The sequence below is a fragment of the Patella vulgata genome, chromosome 4 (genome assembly GCF_932274485.2).
Source record: "Patella vulgata chromosome 4, xgPatVulg1.2, whole genome shotgun sequence".
Lineage (NCBI taxonomy): Eukaryota > Metazoa > Mollusca > Gastropoda > Patellidae > Patella > Patella vulgata.
The window spans coordinates 81,996,010-82,022,151 of NC_065882.2; the positions used below are offsets into that span (position 1 = coordinate 81,996,010).

At 39.2% G+C, this 26,142-nt stretch overlaps 1 long non-coding RNA gene across 1 annotated transcript; it reads left to right on the forward strand.

The window, feature by feature from the left end:
- Nucleotides 1-949: 949 nt before the first annotated feature.
- Nucleotides 950-21,064, forward strand: LOC126817129 (uncharacterized). Its single transcript, XR_007678800.2, has 3 exons — nucleotides 950-1,088; nucleotides 4,661-4,736; nucleotides 20,527-21,064. It is a non-coding gene; the product is annotated as an uncharacterized LOC126817129 (long non-coding RNA).
- The last annotated feature ends 5,078 nt before the right edge of the window (nucleotides 21,065-26,142 follow it).

The following is a 26,142-nucleotide window of genomic DNA, read 5'->3' on the forward strand; positions in this document are numbered from 1 at the left end:
TGCCCCTTTTTAAACGTGACTACAAGTGTGGTTCTCGATATTTTGCGATTTGGAATACAATTATCAATTTATTCAAACAACACGTTATTATTAGTTCGAGTAGTCATATTAAAACACACACAATTATCAATTTATTCAAATAACACTTTATTATTGGTTCGAGTAGTCATATTAAAATAAACACAATTATCAATTTATTAAAATAACACTGTATTATTGGTTCGAGTAATTATATTAAAACAAACGCAATTATCAATTTATTAAAACAACATTTTATTATTGGTCCGAGTCGTCTTTCTGTTGGGTCCGAATAGTCTTTTTGTATGGTCCGAGTAGTCTATTTGTTTGGGCTGAGTGGTCTATCACTTGGTCCGACTGGTCTTGAACCGAGTGATCTTTGGTCCGAGTGGTCATGGATTCTTGTCGTAATTGTACTTGAATTTCCTATGCTGTCAACCCTAAAACAAAATGATATCTTCCGCAGAGTGACGTAACCATCTTCCATATTGGTATTTTTCTCTGGGAAAAGTTTGTGATATTTCAATTTTTCAAGAGAGAACTTGTTTTCATCGTTGTGATAATTAGTTGTGCAATGGATTTTATCGAACGGGAGTTCATTACAAACACACAGGTAAGTTTATAATAACCAACGTTAAGTAGTTTGTTCATAATCGAAGAAATCCGTTTAAAATTTACGATGAATCAGACAGTAGTCAGGGTTTATTATTAGAAGCTGATTTCACAACGGTGATGTTGGTCAATTATTCAGTTTATGACTTACAAACGTCATGTATGATGTCATAGATGACCTACCAGCTAAAGTTAATGTATGGGCTGTGTCTGATATCATGAAAGCAACGAAAAAACAATCCACCCATTGCATTCTACTATTTTTCCATCCAAAATAAACAATCGTAGTTCCTGTAAGGGAGATAATCGACACTCAAGGGAGGTAACTCTGTGTATATCTTCTTTTTAGAATATCATCGAACGAATATTACAATTACACTGACAGCGCTGAGAGATGCGTCGCCACCGGAGTTAGAGAAAAATCAATACGGCAATAATTCTCCGGAATTTCATTATTGGTATGTAAATTACTATATTCAGTGTGTTTTACGCTTTCACTTTACCAAATATTAAGACACTGTATCGTCATCAGATGAATTTCATCACAGTTGTTAATTTTAATAAGCACTGCGGTATTTTTAAAAGAATAATAGTCACTCGTTAATTGAATATGCCGCATGAGGATTTATAATATATAACTAATTAGCCTATTTATGATGTTTTTCTGACACGTTGCGTGTGAACGCAGACTCGCGACGCGGTATCTCTTTTGTGTGTGGGTTAAAAATTTGAATATATGGTGATATAAAATTCCAATTGGCAATCGTAAACAATCGTATTTTTTTAATGCAAGCGTTGAGAAATGGCCCGCAGCAGCGATGAAAAGCCGCAATATGGAAAGGATATTATTTCAGTTATTCAGTAAGGGAAATAATAAGGTAGGTTAATTTAGAAGGAAAAACTGAAGATCATAAAGATACAAAAGGGCATTTTATTTTATTTATTTGTTTGGGTTTTTTTTTTTTTTTGCGCCATCATAACTCTTAAAAACCGCAATGGTTTATCTATTTATTTTTTAAAGATACACATTGTTGTTATTTTTTTTATTGCGTCGTTTAGATAACTTTTAGAAAACGCAATTTTTTATTTACTTTTTTTTAAAAACATTAATATAAAAGCTTTCGTAATTTTTATTGCCGTTTGAAAGCCAAATGGACGAATTTAATGTCAATAAGTACATTAAAGGATGAGTGGCTCGGGGCCTTATTACATGAAACAGCATGTGAATGAGAGAGGGGGGGGGGGGGGGCACACGACACAAACTAAGTCATATCGGGACTAAAATATGATTTTTTAAATTGTAATTTCTAACCATTTATGCTTGCTGCGCGGTTTTTATTACTATTAATATTTTGTCGTTTGTGAATTATCAAATTACTAATTACTTCTACATTGTCGTGTAGGATATGTTTTTCTTAGTTCACGCCAGAAATAATATTAATACACGAATCGTGTATTGATTTTAAAATGTTCATTATGTTTTAAATATTGAAGATTAGGATCCCATATTTTCACAGCAAAATAAAAATTAAAAAAAAATTAAAAAATATCAAATATTGATTTAGATTGATCAATGGTGAATTTAAATCGTGTTTTTTTTTGTGGAATATGTTAGAGGGTTAGCTCCTTTAATGTAACGATTCACGAGAAACTGAAAACACGTCATTCAAACGTTCATTCATTGTTATTGCCGTTTGATAGTTACGTTAAATGGAATGGTGTAATATAGTGAATTTTGTTCTCGACCGGGAGGTTTGATGGCTGAGTGGTTAGCACGTGCGTGCTGTACCATAAAGTCTGTCATTGAGTCAACTGGCGTGATTTCGATTCCCCGGTCGTACGTGACAAGGAGTAGGGTCGCCAGTCCGACCTCGTGGGTTTTCTCCGGGTCCCGAAATGACCTAGTTTGTGTCGAGTGGACGTTAAACCCCATCTCTCTCTCTCTCTCTCTCTCTCTCTCTCTCTCTCTCTTGTTCTCGCCCAATGACCATATTAGACTGGCCGAGTTAGTAGATGCCCATGTCTAATAGGACCCATTACTCTAGGGAGACTGTAGATAAGATGAATCAGCGCCGGATTAACCACGGGACACGGTGGGTTCCAGGGCCGCAGGGCCCCAACACGACCCCCCCCCCCCCAAAAATAAAAATTAAAAAATATCAGTTGCGCAAAAAGCGATGTGAGCATGTTGTAGACCAAAGATTCCATCTGCTAGTGGTAGTGATGGGGGTCCTCCATTGGATTTCCGGAGTCCTGGACATTGGGACCCCTTCAATTAACATCCGAGAATTCGCTATTGTCCAGCGATGCTTGGACATTGGGGCCCCTTCAATCCATGGTAGGCCCGTGATGCCGTTGACATCTGAGAATTCGGTATTATCGGGCGATGCCTGGACATTGGAGCCCCTTCAATCCATGGTGAACCCGTGATGCGGTTGACATTCGAGAATTCGGTATCCGTGTACGTGTTCCTTTTTTTTGTTTATTTAGCGGGATAAGTGTATCAAGAAAATGGATTATATCCACTTTAGCGGATATAGGTCGGTTTAGGGGGTAAAATCAAGGTAACGTGATGTTTTCGGGGTCGATGACTTGTCACCTGTAAGCGTTAGCGGAATGTACGGCCACACAGCTACTCGATTACGGACACACCCCGGAAGCTGAGCTCGACCCAAAACGGACTTTTCGTGTCGATGGTTTCTTGGTGGTGCTGGATAGGCTGTGTTCTGAGTTACATTATAGACGAGCGTCTGCTTATATAGAAATTGCTGGATTATTTGGTTTCATTCGAAAAATCAACGACTTAGAACCAAAGTCCAGCTTCGGCATGGGCCTGAGGGGCCCAGGCTCAGGGCCCCGCGGTTCATAGCAAAACGAGAAAAAAATCAAATCCCAGATGAAAGTTTAAGGCTCAATACCACTCTTGTTGTAACTGAATAATATGTCCCAATCTTTATTCTGGTCAACAAATTGTACTATTTTACAATATTTCAATTAATTGATGATACAAATTTCATCTTAACACACCTAATTTAAAAAATTGGAAAAATTCAACTAAATGATTTGAAAAGCCTGACGTAAAGCTTTTCAAATGTGACTTGGATTTAAAAATATTTTTGAACCCTCTGGACAAGTAAAATAGGATTTAATGGATAATTTACACAACAGGTAGGACACTAACACATCTAGTACTTAGAATACGGCTATTTTTTATTTTCTGGAGCTGTCAAGCCAGCAAGAGTGTTATTGTCCCTTTAACGTTAATCGATCTAGCGGCGCAAGGGCGGACACTGAGATATTCAAAGGGATATGAAATACTTTTTTCGTCGCGTTGGGGGCCCCGCGATTCTAGCCAGGCCCAGGACCCCACTCCGGTTAAGTTGGGATTTGCTTAGAACCGAGCGACATTAACATATCATTTGACAAATGTACACAGAAATATGTCGACGATGTTACTCCCGACATTGCCAACGAGATGATCCAGTTTCGTCATATTTTGATGAATTCTGATCTGGATGAGTAGAAATCGGAGCATGCATTCTACAGACTATTGTTGAAAATGGGCATTCAAGATACATTCTCCAACGTTAAACTGTCAACCATGATGATATCAAACTGTTCGGGGGGAGAGATCACTGTCTCCAAATTGAAACTAATCAAGAATTAGTCTATGACGGGTCAGGACAGGCTCGTGTATTTGGTGCGACTGGCCTTTAAGAGTGATATACTGCGCACTTTAAATGTCGAATAAACCATCGCAAAAAATTCACCATAGACAAGAAAAGAAGAGTGTTCCTCAATTGATCATTGAACTCTTATAGGGACCTATCGACGCTATACTATTCATATAGACAGTTGAAACGTTACGGCCTTGGCAGATAGATATATGACTCTACGCATCAAAGTTTCCTCGTTATTTTCACTGACCGACTTCAAATTATAGGTATGATGTATAGTTGCATGATAGTCTCAAAATAACCAAAGTATTGTGTAAACAGGACTTTAAACCCCATTCAATTGTTTTTTTCAGGTCGTCGTCGTTTCTATAAAAATAAAGATTGTAATTGGACCAGTGGGTATAAGTGGTCAACAGCCTTTATATTAAGGTCAGTAAAACAATAACTGGGGTGGTTTACAGGTACGAGGGTGGGGGGTGGATGCCCGAATGGTTAGCGCATGTGCGGGTTGTATCATGAGGTCTGTCATTGAGTCAACTGGCGTGGTTTCGATTCCCCGGTTGTACGTGACAAGGAGAAGGGTCGCCTGTCCAACCTCGTGGGTTTTCTCCGGGTCCTACGGTTTTCTCCCAGACCCCTACGCGCAAGCGAATCATTGAGATAAAAATTAAAAACCATTTGTTAGTACCGGAATGACTTAGTAGTTTGTGTCGAGTGGACGTTACCCCCCCCCCCCTCTCTCTCTCTCTCTCTCTCTCTCTCTCTCTCTCTCTCTCTCTCTCTGTTAGATTGGGGGGGGGGGGGCATGCTCAAGGCCCCAGCGCCATCACCATGATTAATCCGGCGCTGAGACGACGTCAATGGATTCGTGGGGTCTTCGAAATCTTTCATGTTTTTATGTCACTAATTTTTGAGATCCTTCCTTTGTCGGTAGCTTCATACTCTTTCATGACTGTATTAATTTCGAAGGTGTGAATTCAATCGGAATGCCTCGGTTCACCTTTAAAGGACCGACGCTTTGTCACAGAACCAGTACAGGACGGCCACCCAAGGCATAGTTTATGATACCCAAACGTCGTTTTCTTCTTTATAAAATGGTATTTTAAAATTACATTGGTATAGTTAAATCACTCGTAAAAATGCATAGCCCACTTCCGTTTATTATCATGCCTGTTATTGACCTACGTGTCCATTTACACATAATTCGTGCCAAAATCAACCATTTTACGTTTCGTAGTAAGCAATGCCTTATATGGTAAACGATGATTTCCGTGCGACAGCGAAATGGGGATTTCTAGGGAGTCAAAATGACGTAGTTTCATTACGGTAAATAAGTTAAAAGTGTCTATTAATAGCACATAATAGGCAGCAATTCAAATGGATACGATACATTGTGCGTATATGTACGGAATATTTTGTTGGCGATGAATGGAAAAACTTGAAATATTGAGTAATAGAGGTGGGTTGCCGAGTGGGACCACGTGGCAATTCTTTCGAAGAAAACTGGTTACAGATAACATTAAGTAGAAGCCGCGTGTCAGCATCGTCACGTTTGGGATAGGACTGGGCAGTAAATAAAAATCGAAGCATTTTGAAAGTTATAATGACTTGTCTATTGATTTGTGGTGTTATAATATACTGTTAGGATATGTGACATATATGACTAGTTTCTACATGCTGTCGGCTGATGTCAAGGATATTAAAATGGAGAGAGAGAGAGAGAGAGAGAGAGAGATGGGGTTAATGTCCACTCGACACAAACTAGGTGATTTCGGGACTAACCTAATGGTTCAATTTTATTTCAATAATTCGCTTGTGCGTTGGGGTCTTTAGCAGTGGGATAGAAACTGGATGACCCTGAGAAAACACACGAGGTTGGGCAGGCGACCCTACGCCTTGTCACGTACAACCGGGGAATCAAAACCACGCAAGTTGACTCAATGACATCCACCCCCATCCGACAATAGCGAAAGCACGAGGTAATCACGTAAATTAGGTTTTTAATCACTCTTGTTCAATCTGATTAAAACACGGGTCCTATTTCGTTTCGTTTTTTATAGGTCAAAATTTCGTTTAACTTGCCTTTACTACACTAGGATTTGGAAGAGTTGTTATATTACCGGCGTTTTGGTTGAAGTGAGGGATATGCCAATGAAACAGTCTGTTACCGCGACTTCTTGGCATGCCATGCACGGAACTGTGGATAAACCATGCACTAGAAACGCCAACGCTGATTGATTAATCCATGTCTGACGTCATAGAGTCAAAAGCCGCTCGCACTACCCCTGACACGACCTTCGAGTACAACTTGTCAGATCTTTACGTAGTGTAGGCCATCGAAAGTATAGAAAAACAAAACGAAATATAGATCTGTGTTTTAATCAGACTGACTCTTGTCCGACAAAGGAGAAGCAATGACGTCTTTTCGAAATTTGATTGATGAACAGTCCGACAACACTAGTCGGCACGTGCTCAGTGGTCACGCGGCATTCGCGGTTCACTTTTATTTCAAAAAAATATGAGCCCGATATTCATAATGATTATAAACAAATATCTCTCAGTGACATATAATATTAAAAATTTCGCCTTAATATGCATAAAAACTTGCCTTAGTGAAGAAGGTTTAGAATATGGAAGGATAATTACATTCATAAAACTATTCGCTAGATTTCTAATTCATCTTCAGAAAACAGAAAAAAACGTCTTCAAAAATAACATAAATGCTTTAATATTTGTTATTTGCGTGTGTTGTAGTTGATTATGATATCGATTTTGCTGTAAAGAAATAATTGAGCCTCTCGTTTAGTTCTACATGGATTAACGTTCATTATTAATATGTATTACCGTGTTTACCCTGTAGCTGAAATATACGAGTAAAAATTACAAGTTACTATTATAATGATGTGACATTTTGGTTGTTTTGATTCAAGGTTTTCTTCAACGGCTAATCCCTAATTATATCGATTTCACCACTCTTCATAAATATTCTGTCAGTCGGTTTTACAAATAGAGAACATTTCGCTATAAATTATCATCGTTTTACCGAGGACAACTGTCATTTTCAAAGTGAAGACACGGTTAAAGCTTACCTCACAATCCGCCGTATACGTAAATGAAATGGTGTTTAACGCCCTGCTGTTCTGCTGACTGGGCTAATGAAGACGGGCACACGTCATGCAGTGTGCTATGAGGGAAATTTTGCCCGGGCAGCGGTACTACGGTCTACTCTTATATCGAATTCCAGCTGTCAAGGGATCTTTTACGCGCACGCAAATGTATAAACGGGACCTCGGTTTTTCGTCCCATCCGAACGACTAGACAGCGGTCCTTGTCAGGCCTCTGTCCTGCACCACTAACAAGTGGCTGGAGGTCGGGTGTTCGATCCCTGCATTGGCCGAGAAAGTTCATCCAGATTTTCCGGCATGGTTCCCTCCCTTGTCAGTGATGCAGGACGGAGGGCCTGACAAGGACAGCTGTCTAGTCGTTCGGATGGAATGAAAAACCGAGACCAACCGTGTACTTGAAGCAATTCCAATCAGAAATGAAATGAAATGGGGTTTAATGCTCCACTGTTCTGCTCCGACTGGTGTTATGGAGACTCTTTATATCGAATTCCAACTCCCAAGGAACAGTTGTCCTATTTAGGCCCTCTGTCCTGCACCACTGTCAAACGGGAGACCACACCGGAAAATCCCAATGAACTTTCTCGACAGACCTTATGATGCAACGCACACTCGCTAATCATTCGGCCATTCACCCCCCCCCCCACACACCCACACACACTTTTTAAAAACATAACAGTTGCGAAGAATAAAGTATAAATACTCTGATACGAGATATAAATTGAGTACATTTCTAGACAAAATCTACATTATAATGTAATTTAACAGACAAGGTGCATAGCGTATATAGTTTGTTTTTAGTTGGGTTTATTTCTGGCTGTTATGTCATCTTACACCAGTCGATTACACTTGATGAACCAGCATCAACATACATCGTGTTGTAGTCACTCGGCTGTACTGAAGTTACATTGATATTTGTTCTGTATTATAATTGGGGGTGGAGGTGGGGGTGGGTGGTCGGATGGCCGAATTGAGTCAACTTGTGTGGTTTCGATTCCCCGGTTGTACATGACAAAGAGTATAGGGTCGCCTGTCTAACACCCTGGGTTGTCTCCGGTTCCTCCGATTTCCTTCCACTACTAAAGACACCTACGCACAAGCCAATTATTGAAATAAAATTAAACCATATGTTAGTTCCGAAATGACCTAGTTTGCGTCGAGTGGACGTTAAACCCCATTTCTCGCTCTGACTCTGTATTATAATAGCTGCAGTGTCCTCTCTTGCGAGTTCGGACAAACTTTCCCCTCAGAGAACACTGCATGACGTATGACCGTCTTCATAAGCCCGTTTTGGTGCAGAAAAATAGGACGTAAATCCCGGGAGCCTTGGTGGGCAAGGCGCTGCATCACACAGAAGGATCGGGGTTCGATCCCTTTGATGTTGGCCGTGAAGGTTCCTCGGGGATTTTCAGCGTTGTCTCCCCTTGTCGTGTAGGGACAGAGTTGTTAAGATGCGTCGAACAACGCACGTTGGCTTGCCAGAGGCGTAGCCGTGAAATATTTTTTTTCAGGGGGGGGGGGGGGGGCGCAAATGAAATTATATATAATGTTGACAATATGTGATGCCGGATTTAGGGAGAGTGTGGGAGGGTGTCACCCTCCCACTGGGGGGGGGGGGCACCCCATAAATTTTTTTTTTAAAGTTTCAGCAGTCTTCTGTAAACACTGTTTTGGCATATTTTACCGGGTTAAACTAAGACATCACACCAACATATTGGGATATGTATAGGTTTTTTACAGAGGGAACCTTCACTAATCCTAATAATTGTAAGGGGTTGGATGGCCGAATGGTTAGCACGTGCGTGCTGTATCATAAGGCCTGTCATTGAGTCAACTGGCGTGATTTCAAATCCCCGGTTGTACGTGACAAGGAGTAGGGTCGCCTGTCCAACCCCGTGTGTTTTCTCCGGGTCCTCCGGTTTCTTCCCACTGCTAAAGACCCCTACGCGCAAGCGAATTATTGAAATAAAATTAGAAACTATATGTTAGTCCCGAAATGACCTAGTTTGTGTCGAGTGCACGTTAAACCCCATTTCTCTCTCTCTCTCCCTAATAATTGTTGCAAATAAATAGGAGTTAGGGCCTACTATGTAAATTTTGGTGGGGGGGTCCAAGTATATTCAGACCCCTCCCCCCTCCCCGAAAAACAATTGGAATTCGAAATAGGTGTGGTTGCTGACCGCATGGCAAAATTTCCATGACAACACAGTGCATGGAGCATGCAGGTCTTAATTATCCCGGTTATTGCAGAAAAGTAGGACGTTAAACCCCATTTCATTTCAATTTCATTTTACATGCCACAACATGTCGAAATATTTGTTTTTATGGACCAGCGAAGTTTTTACCTTCTATTTCTTCTTTAAACGCTAAATATTCCCTATTTAATATTTGAATAAAGGTTACGCGATATATGATTTAATGGTATAAAAGTATTGGGTCCAGGAAAGTGCTCCGCTATCTATGATTTGATGATATAAAATCTTGGGTCTAGGGAAAGGTTAGGGTTAGGGTTTAAAAATCTTAATTAGGTTCCACTATGATTGCTTTGTTGATATAAAAATATTGAGGAAAGGGGTCCGGTATAATTTGATGATATAAATAAAATCCTTTGTCCGGGGAACGGTTCCGCTTTGATTTGTTGATATAAAATCCTGGGTCCAGGGAAAGGTTCCGCTATTATAATGATTTAATGATATAAAATCTGATAGGATATATTATTTGGAATCATGACGATGACAGTAAAGCCGATGAGTATAAGTCGACGGGGCTTTGTGTCATGAATCTATTGGGCGCGGGAAACGATTCCGGTATGTCATGACAGCTTATTTCAAGTATTTAGTTGAGTCTACAATACGATTGTGCTATTTAATACATGAAAGAAGGTCATGACGGTATTGATGGTTTATTTATAGCAAGCTTTTCTTCTGACTCACACAACAACAATGTAGATTGACTGTGGTTTTTATATCCCTTTAAAGATACATTATGGAAGATTGGATAAAAGGCTGGCAATTCTCACTATAATAATTAAATAATAGATAAAGTAAAGGGAATTTGCTGAAAATTTCTGTCGGATTAATCTACTATGAACCGAGATTTTAGCGATTGAATATTAGGGCTAGCCTCGATCATCATTACTAAAGTCGGTAGGATAAAAGACATATATAGTCTCGATTGATTATCCATTTTTTAATTTAATTATGACTGGAAGTCGAACAGCAAATGGGAACGTAATCCAATAAACATCACAGACTAGCGATGCCATCGAGAGTTGATTATAGACTGGATAAGTTAATTAAGGTCTAATTAATAATCTAGATAACATTTCAGGCCTAAAGATAAACCCGCAATAGACAGATAATGTATATTAATGTGTTGACCCTATCCGTCAGTTCGTTTAAAGAGTTATTTATGTGGTGGTGTTTTGTCGTGGTTCCTGTCCGTCAGTCTGTTATATGGGGATTCGATGTGTTGTCGTTGTCCTTGTCTATCAGTCCGTTCGTTTAAAGAGATACTTATATGTTAATGTGTAGGCGTTCGCCCATGGGGGCTTTTGATAATTCGCTTGGGTACAGATTTCACTTAAAACAATCAAACTGGAAATAATAGATTTACCGCAGTCAAACCAACATCATCATGTTAAAAGAGTCAGCTGAAAGTTCACGTATTAGCGCGGTTCAAATAGTTTATACAGAAGTACCATAGAAAATAGCTGTGTGATCTTCCAAATAAACTAGAAATAGTGTCAGGTTGTTTAGAAAGAGTTACCCCCCCCCCCCCCCCTCCATCTCCTCCTGGTCTGTTGCTTTTTATGTCATTATATCCATTATTGTAGTAACAATGACAATCGAGGTTACAGTGATTTTGAAATTCGGTTTTTCTCGGCTCAGATGAAGTAATTAAATTATCTAGTTTTATAGCGAGAACTCTCGGCTCTTTATCTAATCTTCCATAATGCTCCTTTAATTTCAGCTACTCATCTAAATCTTACATTATGCATCTTTAAATATTGCACCAAAAACAAATGAAAAAGGACCATTATATGTCTTTTGAAAAACCGGTTAGCATGAAGTTATTTTAGAAGTTATAAATTCAACCTTTTGGATTAATATAGCGAACAAACAATATGATTAAAATACAGATCTATATTTCGTTTCGTTTTTTTTATACTTTCGATGGCCTACACTACGTGAAGATCTATAAAGTTTTACTGAAAGGTCGCGTCAGGGGTCGTAAAAGCCACAGTTCCGTGCATGGCACGCCAAGAAGTCGCCGTAACAGATTGTTTCCTTGGCTTATCCCTCACTTCAAGCAAAACGCCGTTAATATAACAACTCTTCCAGATCCTAGTGTAGTTAAGACCAGTGGGATCACGTGGCTAAGTGGGTAAGACGCTGGCTCGCTAGCCTGGAGGTCGGGTGATCGATCCCTGCATTGGCCGAGAAAGTTCATTCAGATTTTCCGGCGTGGTTTCCCCTTGTCAGAGATGCAGGATGGAGGGCCTGACAAGGACAGCTGTCTAGCCGTTCGGATGGGACAAAAACCGGAGGTCCCGTGTACACATTGGCGTGCACGTTAAAGATCCCTTGGCAGTTGGAATTCGATATAATAGTAGGCCATAGCGCCGCTGCCCGGGCAAAATTTCCCTCATAGCACACTGTATGGCGTATGCCCGTCTTCATTAGCCCAGGTTAGGAGCAGAACAGTAGGACGTTAAACCCCATTTCATTTCATTTCAGTAAACACTAGTAAAACGAAATTTTGAACTATAAAAAACGAAACGAAATAGGATCTGTGTTTTAATCAGATTGGCGAACAAACAAAAAAAACTTTCTTGTGTAAATGTGTGTAGATAGCCATCAATATTGCTACTCTAAAGTGGAGGTTGGATGGCTGAATGGTTAGCGGGTGTGCGTTGTATCATAAGGTCTGTCACTGAGTCAACTGGCGTGGTTTCGATTCCCCGGTTGTACCTGACAAGGAGTAGGGTCGTCTGTCCAGCCTCGTGGGGTTTTTTTTCTGGGTCCTCCGATTTCCTTCAACTGCTAAAGACCCCTACGCGCAAGCGAATTATTGAAATAAATTTGAACCATGTGTTAGTCCCGAAATGCCCTAGTTTGTGTCGAGTGGACGTTAAACCCATCTCTCTCTCTCTCTCTCTCTCTCTCTGTAATAGACAGAATTACCGCCTATATAGTGCACCTTTAAAGACACATGTGATTTGTGGGAATAGTTTGACGTATAATAGCATTAGTATTATAATGTAATGAGATATTGATGTCTACAGCAGCTACAGGAGGTAAGATCTATGATTATTTTCTTTCTTGTATACAAGAACCGGTGTAGCCATACATTGATTGGGAATCTGATGTCGAGTCAGGGTAGACATGGAAACCGATGTAGCGGTACACTGACTGGGAATCTGGAATTTCCTGGAGTAATTGATATTATTTTGTCATTCTGAAGTCTGGAATCTTTTCTATATTAAATAGGGTTTAACGTCCACTCGACGCAAACTTAGTCATTTCGGGACTAACATAATAATATGGTTCAATTTTATTTCAATAATCCGCTTGCGCGTAGGGGTCTTTAGCAGTGGGGGGAACCAGAGGACCTGGAGAAAACCCACGAGGTTGGACAGGCGACACTACTCCTTGTCACGTACAACCGGGGAATCGAAACCACGCCAGTTGACTCAATGACAGGCCTCATGATACAACGCACACGCGCTAACCGTTCGCCCCCCCCCCACCACCAGATCGACAAGAAAATATCGTTATAAATATGTGTGTATCATATCCAAAAGTTTAAATGATTCCATATAATATTGAATTTTTTTTTAGATAATTGAAATATAGACAAAGACGGTTTTGCTAAACACCGCGAGAAACGGTTTTGGCCAGTAACGCCCAAAATATTGCAAAAAGTGGCGGACAAGGAAAGATATATGTAATAGATATGCACGTTCTACACATCATATCCAAAATTTAATGGAGCCAAATCTCTATTCTTTGGCATAAATGGATCTCAACGCATATAATAATGTATATGAATGTATATAAACTGATTTACATTTCAATCGTTCCTGATTTTACTGTAATTTCTTATCAGTTATGTTGGGTGAAATACGCGAAGAGTCCAAATTGAATGGCGGTCTAGTTATTCCAGTTTACACCGGTAGTATTCTCCTGTGGGATATGTTTTGCCTCTTTCATCGAGTCGCGTCATTACAAGTGGCATTCGAAAGCATTCTGGAATCGCGTGCCAATTTTAAATTTGTTATTTTGTCTTAAATATTGGATATCAGAAGCCCATCTTTTCATGGTAAGATAACAACATCAATGTTGATTTAAATTGACCAATAAATCGTGTTTGTAATGTCGAAGATGATATTTAGTTAGAGACCTGCCTACCTTAAATGATTTCATAAAACAAATATTGACAACAAAGCATTCTTTACAACCATTAACAATAAAGACATGAACTCAAGGGTGGAGTTTGGTTGTTTTAAATTCATTTAGTTGGAAGTATAAAGCTTATTTTTGTTGTATTCCAAGTTTAAAATGTCAATGGTTATGTTATTGTCTGAAATGGAATTTTGATTTAGCTAGTAGGTTTAATTCGGGATGAAATAGGCGGTGGTTTTTATAAGCTTTTAATCACGAATTCCACATTTATTTATATTTTTGTCGTCTTTCATCAGTTATTTTTGTTTGTAAGCTTATTAGCAGATCTTTCGTATGTCAGAAATGAAAATATACATGTATATAGCAAGAATAAGGCGTGGTCTTTTGTGAAAAGTTAATTAAGAACGTCCAAGAAAAAAACAAATCAAGATAAATGATAAGAAAAGGGTACCATGATTATTATTACTATAGATGACACACAAAGATGGCCACTATGCGAAATCAGTATAAACCAAAGAAGTCTCCAAAATAGACAAAACTTGACTTGATCGATCAGAATATTTTTTGGGCCGAAATATTTGTCTTTTTATAACTAAAGTACGTTTGATTCTGGATGATCTGTAACTCCATGTTGAACCATATGTTAGTACCGAAATGACATGGTCTGTGTCCAATGGAGATTAAACTCTCTCTCTCTCTCTCTCTCTCTCTCTCTCTCGACTTGGACTTTGTCTAACTAAAATGTCATATCGTTCTCATGCGATGCCTCGGATTAACCCGATGACTGATTTCGCTCGACTCCATGCCTTTGGGAGTCGCATGAAATCGCATCGGTTGCGTATCTGTTTGTTGTCCCTCGGCATCCCCAGTGGCATCGTTCCCCTAGTTTAGTAGAACAGAACGAAACAACTGTGGATACTCAGGAGGATGCCACGGGGCTAGCTTAAAGAAATATAACCGGGCTGATATTTGATCAGTGTCGGTTGTTGTTTGAGCATTAAACATACATTATGCAAGAGCTAAATCTGCCTATTGCAGGTCTTTCTTTAGGCCTGAAATGTTATATAAATAAGATTCCCCGATTGTACGTGACAAGGAGTCGAGTTGCCTGTCCAAGGTTTTCTCCTTGTCCTCCGGTCTCCTCCCATTGCTAAAGACCCCAACGTGCAAGCGAATTATTGAACCATGTGTTAGTCCCAAAATCACAAAATTGTTAATTAGAGATTAAGATATTTAGCGTATTGGAATACATATTTTATAAAATAATTAAACTTAAAAATGGATAGTCGAGGCTTCGTTTTTTATCGTTCCGACTTTAGTAATGATGACTGAGGCTAGCCTAAACTTCAAAAGCTAATAACCCGGTTCAGAGTGAATCAATTTGACTGAATCTTTGAGCATATTTTATTTACGTTATCTATTTTTTAACTATTATAGTGAGAATTAACAGCTTTTTATCAAATCTCTCATAATGCAGCTTTAATATTGTACTTATATTGGATTTTTACAATATGTTATTACTGTGACACGTGCATACTTCAACCCACTGTTGACAGGGCAACCATTGTAAAGATAATTGATGAGTTATTTTAAAATCAATAGATATAGGTTGATATATATTATTTATAACTGATATATAGATCGTGGTTGTTATGCATAGAGAGAATAACAGGTTAGCCTTTAAATGTTTCACTCTCCTTAATTTATAGACGGCCTTTTATGTGGCCATATTTCTCGCTGTCCTTATTTTATGCGACCTTGTGTCTCGCTGTCCGTATTTTAAGCGAGATTTGGATTTTATCTTAGTTAAAATTTCGTGAAACGGCCCCCTGGTTGGCAACATTGCAGCGTCCAAACAATATGGACATATTATTGTCTTTTACATTGTCTCACACTTTAACCACCATATATAACAGATTTGATGATCGTCAGTGCGCAGGTTGGACCATGCCCCCAACCCTGGCTAGATTAAAACACAAAAAATATTTATTCAATTAGTGAACTACTATAAACCTAGAAGAAAAACCATTACGTAAAAAAAGTTGTACACACATAATGAAATTTGACAGGAATGATTGGCGTTTCTGGCACCTATAATTGAATTGTTTTTGTGTGTTTATGAGAGAAAATGAAAAATGAAATTGAAAATTAATATTTATCTGCTGAAAGAGAGAACCTACTAATACTTGGTTGCGCGTAGAGGTCTTTAGCTGTGGACAGACAACCCTACTCCTTGTCACGTACAAGCGGCGAATTGAAACTACACCACGTGACTCAATGGCTGACCTTATGATCTAACACGCACGCGTTAAACTATTCGCTTCCCCCTCCCCCCAAAAAAAACAAAACAACACTTCACCGGTCGGATTTTATTGTCAAAGATATCTCCATGTCCACTTCCCATCTTCATTGGCCGGCAAGAGCAACAGTAGGATGTTAAACCAATTTCATTTATTGTCCCCCGCCTTTCGAAGAAAACAAGGGACTATTAAAATGGGTGTCTGTCTGTCTGTCTGTCCGTCACACGTTTTGGGACACAATAATTAGCATTTTCTGCTCAGGGTAAGCAGAGCGATAAGCAATTTGATAGGTCGAGACTTTGGATTCCGACAACTTTGATTCTAATTGAGTGATAGTGGTGAAACTTTGTGTATAGTTTTATTACATCAATACCTTGACTAACATCGATGATATGCATTTTCTGGTTACAGTTCGTAGATATTTCAATCTGATTCGTTGAGAATTTGGAACACTATGGGGATGCTCGATTCACAGTCCGGAACGTCCCGAATTGACAGAATTGCAATCGAGTGACGCGGAATTCAGTCCTGTCACAGTTCTGTCAGTCGCGACGACGGAGGTGGTGTGAGTAGAATTGTGACGTAATTAAACACGACGAACGGGTTTCGGCTGCATGGTTGGATGAGATATTTATATATCCAGTCGACCCATGCGTTGTAGCCCGAAGTACCCATTTTCACTCGATTGTCACTATTTTTGGGATTGAGAGAATTCAATTCCGGAACGTTCAATCGAGTACGCCCAATAACTCTCCTTCTAACTGAGGTAGAATGTTCAAACTTGATGTGGGTGTTCATTAGGCGAATGCCTTGACAGAGTTCCAATTCCATCACAAGTAATTTGATTGGTTAAGACTTTGGAACACGATAACTTTGGTTCTAATTGGATGAGCGCGATGAAACTCCAACTATAGATTCATTTTATGAATTATTACAATGATTTTTATTACCGCATATTTATAGTGCGCCCTTTCATATGACATGTTCAGGGGCACAAAGTGACAGTGTAATAAGAAATAGACAACAATATTATGGACATGTTAACGATTGTATACAGTGTCAGTTAAAAGCCTGATTAAATAAATGTGTTTTAAGTTGGTTTTTTAAAAGAGTATGGAGATGTACAACATCTTAAACTAAATGCTAGATTATTCCATAAAACAGGTGCTTGATAACTAAAAGAGCGCTGACCATAAGAGACTAGTTGAACAGTTTTGGGCTTTAAAAGGAGTTTATCTGATGTACGTAATGTTCGGCCAGGTGTATAAAGTTGATGAGAATTTCTGCGTAGGCTCATTAGCGATATGCAATTTGATTGGTCAAGACTTTAGAACATAACAACTCACATTTAATTGAGGTATAGGTGTTCATTAGGTGAATGAATGTCTTTACTGAGTTCAATGATTGATATTTCCCGGTAAAGGTAAGCAATTGCATTGGTTGATGCTTTTGGACAAGATAACTTTGATTCTAACTGATGGAGAGTGGTGAAACTTAGTGTATAGCTTCATTACTTCAAAACCTTTACTGCTTAGACTAAGTATAGATAATCAGCTTGATTGCTCAATACTTTTAAAAAAGATAAATGTACAATTAATTTATATGTTATCTATTTATTTGGAGATTTCGGCGGGGGACATCATCCTCACTGTTGGCTTGTTCATTCCCGCTTCATTCTCCATGAACCCGGTTGGAAACAAACAGCGGGTTGTTAAAAAATCCCTTGGCAGTTGGAATTTTGCCGCTGTCCTGGCAAAATTTGCCCCATAGCAAACTGTATGACGTATGCCCGTCTTCATTAGCTCATCGGAGCAGAAAAGCAGGACGTTAAACCCCATTTCATTTCTGAAAGCGTGTAAGCACAATACAGGCCCGACTAACCTCGGTGTATACCGGCTACAACTTCGGAACATAATAATAATAATATCGTCATTCATAAGGCGCGTGTCAATACCTGAGTGCAAGCGAATTAATGAGTTAAAACAATTGGTAGTACCAAAATAACTGGCTTAGTGTCGAGTTGACGGTAAGTCCAATATACTACTCTTTCTCGCTTATTGATTATTGGTTGAAGTATATCTAGTTGCCTGGCAACATGATTGTAATCAGATGATAATATAATTATACTATATGTCATAGAACCATCTGTTATATTTAATATGATTATAATCATATAGAACATTGTTATCTCTCATATTATCACTTTATAATTCTTTTTAGAACGAACATTCCAAGGTTGCCATGGACAACAGAATCACATCGCGTGATGTCTTATTTATCTCCTCTCTTCAAGTCTATCGGGTGGTAAATTAGCATCACGGGAATGAGATTTAAGGAGGCATGTCGCTAACTCAATATCATCCCCCATCTTCGACATTGCAAACAAGACTTATTGGTCAATTTAAACCAATATTGATGTTGTTATCTTACCGTGAAAAGATGGGCTTCTGATATCTAATATTTACGACAAAATGAAAATTTTAAATTAATTGACACAGGAATCGCCTGCCAGAATGCTTTCGAGCGCCATTTGTAATGAAGCGATTCGATGAACGAGGCTAAATAACGTCGCTTTAAATCCAGCGTTATTGCTCGAGGTGCAGCGTGTTCCTGAAGCAACGACCGTGAGTTTTACAACATCTAGCGTGATAAGATGTACTTACTTAAAGATACATTATGGGAGATAAGATAAAGAGATGGCAGTTCTCGCTATAATAGTTAAAAACTAGATAGTGTAAAGGTAATTTGCTGAAAATTTCAGTCAGATTGATCCACTATGAGCCGAGAAAGAAGCGTGTGAAATTTTTGCATAGTCTCGGTCATCATTACTAAAATCATTAATATAAACAGCATAGTCTCGATTATCCACTTTTTCTGATTTAATTATCAACGGCCGTTAGCGGCATATAGGAATCTAATCCAGCCAACATCGAAGGCTAGCCTTGACATCGAGAGTTTATTATGGTCTGGATAAGTTAATTAATGTCTAATTGATAATTTAGATAACATTTCAGGCCTAAAGAAAGACTTGTAATAAGCAGATTTTGCTCTTGCATAATACATGTTTAAGGCGAGATCAAGCCTTCTATTGAAGATGGGGGTGCAGAAAAGTAGGACGTTAACCCCGCTTTCATTTCATGTGTCCACATCTGGTATTGATCTAACGATATCAAAAGCTGTCTTAATATAGTGTTGGGGGATCACGCGGCTAAGTGGGTAAGACGCTGGCTCGCTAGCCTAGAGGTCGGGTGTTCGATCCCTGCATTGGCCGAGAAAGTTCATCCAGATTCTTCGGCGTAGTTTCCCCTTGTCAGTGATGCAGGACGGAGGGTCTGACAAGGACAGCTGTCTAGTCGTTCGGATGGGACGAAAAACCGAGGTCCCGTGTACACATTGGCGTGCACGTAAAAGATCCCTTGGCAGTTGGCATTCGATATAAGAGTAGGCCGTAGCGCCGCTGCCCGGGCAAAATTTCCCTCATAGCACACTGTATGGCGAATGCCCGTCTTCATTAGCCCAGTTTGACTTACGACTCTGAAATATATTATGTTGTTAACTATCTAGGGCCTGTTTCGCGAAATTTTAACTGAGATAAAATGAAAATTTTAGTAATTTGATTGGATAATATTAGTTTGATTTCAGTGCTTAGCCAATCAAAATTGAAGTATCTACTTAAATTTGGATTTTACCCAGTTATAACGAATTTTCCATACCCTATAGGATTTTGCCCAATTATAACGAATTTCCCATACCCTATAGACTTTTGCCCAGTTATAACGAATTTTCCATACCCTATAGGATTTTGCCCAACTGTAATTAATTGTCGATGAACTATCCGGGTTTATCATACTGCTGCAACTATAATTTGATAAACTGCCGGATTTTTCAAACTTACAACGCATTTTGGTTACAATATCAGATCTTGCCCAGTGTAACGAATTTTGCGAGAACAGCTTTTACCGATCTGTAACCAATTTGTTGATAAATTGTCAGCTTTTATCCAGGTATAAGAGATTAATAATTATTCAAAATACATGAGAGAAAAAACTGGGTTTTACCCGGCTGTAAAGAATTTGTTGATAAACTGTTAGATTTTATACCTCAATCTGATTTAAAACACAGATCCTATTTCGTTTCGTTTTTTATAGTTCAAAATTTCGTTTTACTTGTCTTTACTACACTAGGATCTGGAAGAGTTGTTATAATTATAACCTGCGTTCTTACATTATTATTACAAACTGTAATAATACATGTAAACTTACATTGTGGAATATGAATGTTTAACATAATTATAAATTAGTAAATTTTAAAAAAAGTCAGATTGGCTTTTAACCAATAATTATTTAAAATCCATTATGTTTTCTTATATAGTTTATATTTTATTTTATAGAAGATCTACTAACCACAGAAGATGAAAAACCCGAAACTTATAAAAGAATTTGACAGTCGTATACCAAAAGGCCATGGCAAGTTTCGACCGGATTTACATGATCCATGGTTACGTGATGTAATAGTTATTGGCGAGAAAATATTCATAACCGATTTTGGAAATATGGCTGTGAATGTTTATGATATGGACGGAGTGCCTATAGCACAGAAAAGATTAGACGGACCTCCAAATAGTATCACGCAAGTGAAAGCGGATACTATTGCTGTTACTATTCCGTTCGATGACGACCCAGCCGTAATGCTTCTGGATATAACCGACCTTAAACTCACGCTACAGACCTGCCTGCAGACTGAGTATACGTACAGGGGAATTGCTAAACTTGATGATTCATCTATGGTTGTTAGTACCGCTTGGTGGAATGGGCTCGGCCAGGCTTTCATAATATCGCACGACGGAACAGTTGTCAAGTCGTACGGTCATCCGACGGAGGGAGAAAAGAAAGCGTTGACGCAATGCGCCACGTTTCTGTGTTGTTCGCAATCCGGGGATATTGTTTTATCTGATTGTAACGAGAATTGCGTGCTGTGTTTAAATCCAGATGGCAGTATCAAGTTCACGTGCTATGGTTCTAAAGATGGAGAGTTTGAGTTGGTTGTCGGGGTAACGTGTGATAGTGGGGGAACTATTTATGTCGCGGATGAACACAAAAATAATATATTTGTGATTTCTAGTGATGGCAAAGATGTAGATCTATTATTTGACCCCAAGAATGACCTGGATCAACCCTGGGGTGTGCACGTAGAGGATCAGAAATTATTTATAGCTGAACGACATGGTAAAGTCAAAATATTTGATTTATCAGAATGAAACCCAGACTATTTAAAGCGATGACCAAATAGTTAAAGGTCCCGGCCCCAATGCGATGCCTTTGAAACTTAGACGTTTTCAGGTTTTTATTTTTTATGGCTGTATTATATTTTAAAAATTAAGCCTTAGTTACCAACCTGAAGCATGTCAACTGCGAGTAATATTTTTATTAACCAGCTTAGTTTTTATTATTTCTGGATCTGGGACGTTATTTTCCACTGTTTTGGGACGACCTAATAAAGTCAACCGTTCCCCCGATTTGCTCTGAAATCTAAGGCACTGTATGCCTATGTAACGTGCATTACGTTGGGTTATTTCCCTTGTCACTATGTAACGTGCATTACGTTGAATTGTTTCCAATTTCACTATGTAACGCGCATTACGCTGGATTGTTTTCCTTGGCACCGCGTAACTGCATTAAGTTGGATTGTTGTTTCCCTTGTGACCGTGTAACGTGTATTATGTTGGATTGTTTCCCTTGTTACCGTGGAAACGTTGGATTATTTTCCGGATTGAAAGGGATCGCGACCATTAAAAATTAAAAATTTGAGTGATTTGCTGCTAATTAGTAAAACAGAGAAAGAGAAATGGGGTTTAACGTCCATTCGACACAAAGTAGGTCATTTCGGGACTAACATATGGTTTAATTTTATTTCAATAATTCGCTTGCGCGTAGGGGTCTTTAGCAGTGGAAGGAACCGGAGGATCCGGAGAAAACCCACGAGGTTGGACAGGCGACCCTACTCCTTGTCACGTAACACCGGGGATTCGAAACCACGCCAGTCGACTCAATGACAGACTTTATGATACAGCGCGCGTACGCTAACCATTCAGCCATCCACCCCCACCCAATTAGTAAAACAAAAAGGCAAGACAAATAGTTTTATAAAGAGAAGCTATATTTTTATTGTAGTTTGTAGATTTTATATTTGAAATTATATTTGATGTGATTGTAATCAGTATACTCAGTCTGTTTCACAGAGGATTACGAAAGTCCTCTAATATCTCTGTAAAAGATGACTACGTTCCACACGTGACGTCATATCACGCGGCATCAATAATTGACTCAATGGCGCGCACATTGTTTACATAAGAACTTACTGGTTCGGGCGGAATGGAGCCTTTTACTCATTTCAATACCCATTTACACTAAATAGGAAATAATTTTTACTTACAATTACGTTAAACGTCTTTATTTATTTTTCTAATACATAAAAAAAAGTTAATATTTGTGGCTCATTAAGTTGCATCGATGTCATCCTTATCAGTGATTGTCGCGGCCTAGCGAAATTCGCTGCTGATCAGTGTGCAGTATACTCCGCAAAAACGTACCGATTCTTTGATATCTAATTGTTTTAAAATGTTAAAAACTCACATTTTCAAGGATGAGAAATTGCAGTCAATCCAAGCTTATCTGTAAAATTTTAACCAACCATATCAAAAATATTTTAGGCAACCTTATCTGTAAAACTTTAGGCAACCTTATTTGTAAAATTTTAGGCAACCTTATTTGTAAACCATTAGCGAGGACGTTAATCCCTAGCTATTACTACTACTACTACTAAGTTAAAAAAAATGAATTGGATGAAATGGGGTTTAATTTTTATTGTTCTGCTCCTACTGGGGTAATGAAGACGGGCATATGCCCTAAACTGTGCTGTGTGGGAAATTTTGCCCGGACAGCGAGTTTACGGCCTACTGTTATATCGAATCTAACTGCGACGGAATCTTTTATTGAACTAGTTAATATTATATTATGTGTAAATCTATTTTTAAACTTTGTAACCCTTTTCTACAAGCTTTGTCAACATGTTTAAGTTAATAGGATATTGTGAATTAAGACACTGTGAGGACCTAGTCAGGGCCGGATGTGGATCTAGTCAATGCCGGATGAGGACCTAGTCAGGGTCGGATGTATACCTAGTCAGGACCGGATGTGGACCTAGTCAGAGCCGGGTTTACCAACCCTTCGGTTGCCCGAAAATGTTAAGAAATGTTGAAACAATGTTATAAACTAGCACGCTGTGGCAATGGGTCCCCAGATACCAGTGGTCCCTAGCCCAATGCATATTAGTGTTATAGTACATATTTGATATATATGTTATAATTTCTTATCTAAATTGACTAATTTCCTTAAAGTGGATAAGTTAATCTTTACTCCGAACCCTGATCGCTCTAATCTGAACGCACTCTCTTATCTATTCACCATGTTTGTAGAGTAACCTGCTGAACTAAGGGACACAACTTTTAAAGAATTTACACGGAAAATATGGTCTACAGAGATCACAATTCTACGGAATACAAGAATTGCTTAATACTGAGCGACGTTTCGACTAGGCTTTTTTATGATTACATGTAACGCGCCAATATAGAAAACATTAGTAACCAATACTAACCCAATCTGATTAAAACACAGATCTATTTCGTTTCGTTTTTCATGGTTCAAAATTTCGTTTTACTTGTCTTTACTACACTAGGATCTGGAAGAATTTTTATATAACCTGCGTTCTAGTTGATGTGAGGGATTAGCCAATGAAACGGTCTTTTACATCGAGTTCTTGGCGTGCCATGCATGGAAATTTTGAGTCAACCACTAGAAGCGTCAACGCTGATTGATTAATCAATGTCTGACGCCATAGGGTCAAAAGCCGCTCGTATGATCCCGGACGCGACATTCCAATACAACCGGTCAGATCTTCATGTAGTGTAGGCCATCGAAAGTATAAAAAAAAACCGAAACGAAATATAGATCTGTATGGTCTATCGTGTTAAATCGCCACGGAAGAGGATAAATTTCAATTTACGAACCACAATTGTGCCTCCATCGTTTTATGTGCTGCTGCTGTTTCTTTTAGCTTTTTTTTTTATAAAACTGATTAAATCCATGTTTGTTCCTCATGTAATGTGGGTTTAACGAGGACATCGAGTAGATAGGTGTGTAGTCACTCGACAAACCTCGGCAGATTCCGTTACTCTACATCTAGCCTCGGCTGTATGACGGTAAGTGATATGTAGGTTACCTACGCCTATACAATTGCGATGCGGCACCGGTTTATGTATTAGGAAAACTGTTTAGAACTTTCAGTGCAAATGCGTCCTTGTTTGAAGAAAATCGGATAAACCTGAAAGAAAAACAGCTTCAGACTTTGAAATATTTGTATAATAAAACATTCTTCAAAGGCGTCGTCATGGGCAACGCCGTTGGTAAATCCGGGAACTTGAAAGTAGTTCCAATGGCGGACTTCGTCATACAGCCGAGGCGAGATGTACGGTACTGGAATCTGCTGAGGTTTGCTTTGCCGAGTGGTTGTGTAGTAGTATTTTCATGGTATATTAAGCTTATTTTATTTGTACAAAACCACAACAACACTCTTTACCTCATTCTGTTTTTTAATGTTTAATTGTTTGAAGATGTTTGCTGAATTGAATAAAGAGAGAGAAGCTAAGTCATTTCAGGACTAACATATGGTACCATTTTATTTCAATAATTCGCTGGCATGTAGGGGTCATTTGAGTATTATACACGTAATACCAAGTCCGAGCCTATTATACCTAGGGGAAGCACGGTTAAGTCATAAGTCGTGAGATGTTAATAGGGTTGGGCGCAATACGAAGCCAACGACCAACGTGCCCATATCAGTATGGACGCCCCATGAAGCCGAGTGACACTGGTTGGAGCCCCCAATCGTGTCGTTACATATGAGGCGACCCCCAAATGTTGAGGCGCCTCATAATGAATCACAAAATTCACACCACAACTTGATTGATGGGGTGCCTCATCCCGGATGGGCGCCCATAATGACAAGATTGGTGGGATGCCTTATAATGACAATATATGATTGTCGGACCGCACATAATGCATTATGCCGAGTGAGATTTATTCAATGGGGCGCCCAAAACGGCATGATTATTGAAGTGCCGCATCCCGTAGGGGCGCCCATCGACGAGATCATGGGCGCCCATAATATAATGGGCGCCCCCAGAATCCCCGTCGGCGTCCCCAGAAGCACTTGACCCCACATATTTTGGGGCTAGCTACGAGTCTGTGGAACACACTCTCATTATAGAAGTTTAGAATAATCCGTTAGTAATAACCCTAACCTCCATTATACAGTTTATAATACACCCCCCACCCAGCCCTCAGCCCCTTATACAGTATAGAATACCTCTTTCCATCCCCACCCAGCTCTTTATACAGTATATTATATAATACACCCCTAACATCCATTATACAGTATTTATAACCCCTCCCCATCCCCACATACAGTACCGTATAGAATAAACCCTATCCACCCGCCCAACCAGCCCTTACAGTACCGTATAGAATAACCCCTGCCCACCCACCCAACCAGCCCTTTATACAGTACCGTATAGAATAACCCCTGTCCACCCACCCAACCAGCCCTTTATACAGTACCGTATAGAATAACCCCCGTACACCCCTACCCGGCCCTTTATACGGTATAGAATAATCTCATAACCATGCATGATTAGAATTACACCTGTAACCCCCTTTTATAAAGTACTAGTGGTTGACCCGGCGCTGCACGGGTTTGTGCCCGTAACTCCGAAACCAGAAGTGGTAGGCCATCGCCACCAGGCCTGTGTTTTTGTTAGGCTACACTCCGGTCCGAGCTACCCATTAATTTAAAACCAAATTTCAGCCTCGAGACAGCCCCAACCTTATGTAGCGGCCAAACCCTGAACAAACAAACAAACGACATTCACAATTATTAGTATAGATAGACC